This window comes from Lolium rigidum, chromosome 3 (genome assembly GCF_022539505.1).
Source record: "Lolium rigidum isolate FL_2022 chromosome 3, APGP_CSIRO_Lrig_0.1, whole genome shotgun sequence".
In the NCBI taxonomy this organism is placed as follows: Eukaryota; Viridiplantae; Streptophyta; class Magnoliopsida; order Poales; family Poaceae; genus Lolium; species Lolium rigidum.
The window spans coordinates 383,350,340-383,353,921 of NC_061510.1; the positions used below are offsets into that span (position 1 = coordinate 383,350,340).

The 3,582-nt window shown below is 51.4% G+C and overlaps 1 long non-coding RNA gene across 1 annotated transcript; it reads left to right on the forward strand.

The window, feature by feature from the left end:
- Window positions 1-3,222: 3,222 nt before the first annotated feature.
- Window positions 3,223-3,582, forward strand: LOC124704427. The gene is made up of 2 exons (XR_007003560.1): window positions 3,223-3,259; window positions 3,399-3,582. It is a non-coding gene; the product is annotated as an uncharacterized LOC124704427 (long non-coding RNA).

Sequence of the window (3,582 nt, forward strand, 5' to 3'; positions counted from 1 at the left end):
CGACGGCGAGTACCGGTGGCTCATGATCTCCCGGATCACGCGCAGAGCGACACGCTCCAAGCACGTTAACCAAGTTCTCGCAGTGGCGGTGTAGCGAGTGAGCCACCGTGTAGTTGATCTCCTCGCCGCGCACCCTCGGTGCGTTCCTCCGACGGGGAAGAAAGGTCTATCCCATCGAGTGCACCTTCCGGTGAGAACCCCTTCCATCCGATGCCACCGTAACGGGTTCTCTCGAAAAGAGCCGATGAGGTCGGCTTCGAGGGTAGCCTTGATCTCATTGTATTGCTTCTTGAGGTCGTCGTGCGATCCTCGTAGGTGACTCGGCGTGCCGTCCGCCATCTCGTATGTAGATGGCGATGTGGTTGATGTAGACGATTGTCCCACCGGGCGTGCCGGAATGTGTTGACCGCCAAAACCCACCGGCGGGCAGCGGCCTTGTCAACACCGTAGAGCCGGGGGAGCCTAGAGCTGCGGCTGGCCGAGACCCCTCCGAGCGACGGCCCGCAATGCTCTTCTCGGTCACACGCGGCGTTGCGAAGTGCAAGGGCGTGCCACCCGACCTATACCCGGTCGTGAAGGTGATGAGATTGCCTCGCTTAGTTTCCCGCAGGGCATACATGTAAACGTTAAATACGAGCCTCGATCGGCTCTCGAGTTATCCCGTGAATCGGCTCAAAGAGCCGATCCACCCATGATCCGTACGGGTGTACGAATACTTGGTGGTCCCGCTTGATCAAGATGAAGCTAATGAGATCTACGACGATTTAGGGTTTTCACCACATAATCGGATCATCCTACTCCAGTGTTGGGCCGTATGGCCACGCACGGTGCTCGTAAGCCGATCCTAAACAAGGCCGTAAAACCAACATGAAGTTGATCCTAGGAACATCCCGTTTAGGACTTGCGAACGCCACCCTACGTGCCACAGATCCTCCCCCTTTGTAAGGCCAAACTATTGCAGATATTAAACTAATCCTTGTAGAACAAGGAGCAATCGTAACGGATCAGATCTACTAAATAATGATCAAGCGGGTGCCGCCCCCACACCCGGGATAGGCGTGAGGACGGCTAGATATGCAAGGGTTGCACTACGTAAGCATGCTTAAACGAAGAACAATGCTAACCCTAACACATCTAATGATAACTACGTTGCTCGCCATCAAAAGCGCTTCAAGCACGAGCAACGCATGAACAACGTGCTTGTGCTGCCTAGATCGCAAGATGCGATCTAGGCAGCATGTCGCTTACCCGATAGAAACCCTCGAGACGAAGGAGTTGGCGATGCGCCGAGATTGGTTTGTTTTTGGGGTTGAACGTGAGTTGTTGTTTATTCCATAAACCCTAGGTACATATTTATAGTCCCAGTGGACTTTCTAATGAGGGCGTGCACTAAACCGTGCACGAGTAAGATTCTATCTCTAAAATAATAAACTACTAAATAAAGATACACGGGCAATTCAGCCCAAAACCTTTCGTGCCGTGCCGCTTTAGAAATCTTCCATGTAATCTTCCAAGCCCGGCCCACCTCTCGGATTTGTTTAAAATCCGGTGATAACAGTATATAGAGTCCTCCGGCGATGATTCCCCTCCTCCGCTAGGTGCCGGAGGCGATCTCCCGAATCCCCCGAGATGGGATTGGCGGCGCGGCGTCTCCGGAACTTTTTCTCGTATCGTCGCTCCTCGGTAATAGGGTTTTCGCGATGGAGAGTTTAAGTAGGCGAAGGGCAGCAGTCGGGGGCTCACGAGGGGCCCACACACTAGGGCGGCGCGGCCCCTCCTTGGCCGCGCCGCCTTAGCGTGTCGCCACCTCGTGGCCCCACTTCGTATCTCCTTCGGTCTTCTCGGAAGCTCCGTGGAAAAATAAGACCCCGGGCGTAACTTCGTCCAATTCCGAGAATATTTCCTATGTAGGATTTCTCTGAAACCAAAAGCAAGACAAAACGAGAACCGGCGCTTCAGCATCTCGTTAATAGGTTAGTGCCGGAAAATGCGTATAAATAATGTAAAGTGTGTATAAAACATGTGAGTATTGTCATAAAAGTAGCATGGAACATAAGAAATTATAGATACATTTGAGACGTATCACCCGGCCAGACCATCGGACCTATAAATCGAGCCCGAACCTGACCCGAACTGGCAAAATCCCAACCCGGCCCGAAAAACCTGGCCCAAACCTACCTAAATCGCAAAAACTGCAAATTCAAGGTCAGTGACTTGGTTGTGTTGTGGGGAAAACTTCCATCATCGGCATATATTATATAGTAAATCATATTAATTCACCTAATTGAGAATAAGCAAGTGCGTGCACCCTAGAGCGATTCCTGGGCTATCCACGAGGCGCTCACGGGCTGGGCGCTGATCTCCCGTCATATGCACCCGCTGACCCACGTGTCGCCACGTAACTGGCTCAAATGAGTGAGAGAAATAAAATCCGGGGAAAAGGAGTTGGTGAGAAGAGGCAGCCCAAGCCCTACCCCATTCCCTCGCGCCGCCGCCTCTCGCCTTCTCCTCTCATCTCTGCCGCTGCATCTCGCGCCAACGCCCCTCCTCCCCTCTTGATCCCCCTCGTCCTCAAGCTCCTCCGCCCCCACATGCTGCTGCACTTTCGGGTAAACCCTAGCCCTGCCCACAAGCCCAATCCGTGCCCCCCTGCGCAGGCTGCGCTGCGTGCTCCCCTTCCCCGACGCCCCTCCGTGCGGTAGCAGCGGCTAGCAATGCAGCGGGTGCATCGTCGACGGCGGCAGTGGAGCAGCCCCCGGCCCCCGCACCACCACGTCGTCGATGGTGGCAGATCTCCTTCGCTGGAGGCAGTTGAGAAATCTCGGAAGTTTTTCGACGGGGCGCTGAATCGACTTCGGTCCTCAAGCACTCGTGGGTGGCTTTGCCATGGCCGACAGAGAGGAGGTAGACTCCGGCGAGAAGCCCCTCAACGAGCTCGGCTACAACGACAACCAAGATCTCTGGAGGGATGGTATTGCTATGTGGCCACGTTTATTCCTTCACTTTTTTTTCCTTGTTCGTTACTTACTCCTGGGAGTTAGATGGATGATAAGAGATCTGATATGGCAGGATATATTTGATCATATGGCAGACCTTTGACTGAACTTGTTATTAGATTTCGTGGCTATTTTCTTTTTGATAGAAACATGTGATCTTGTGCATCTGGATTCTAAAGAAATCTACTTATAAACATGAAATTCTGTTGCAGACGATGTCCATCTCCTACGTCACCATGACCGATAACTGCTCCTCCTTCCATGTAAGAAAATACATTCGCCCTTTTGGATGTCACCATTCTTTTATTTGTGGAATTCTTTTCAGGTTCGCACCATCAAGGTAGATTAATAACCTCATGCTTCACAAGTGTAAATGACTGCAAATCCTTTGATTAAATATAGGTATCTTCTTTAGGGACTGTCCAATGTATATGTTTACAAAGATCATTACACAATGGCAATTGAAGTCCACCTTCTCTTTTCATATTGACCGAGTGGTTCTTCTTCCCTGGTTTGTTCTAATCTGCTGTAACAATCTATTACCTTAAATCAATGGGGTTACTCCCTTTAAAATATTATTATGCAC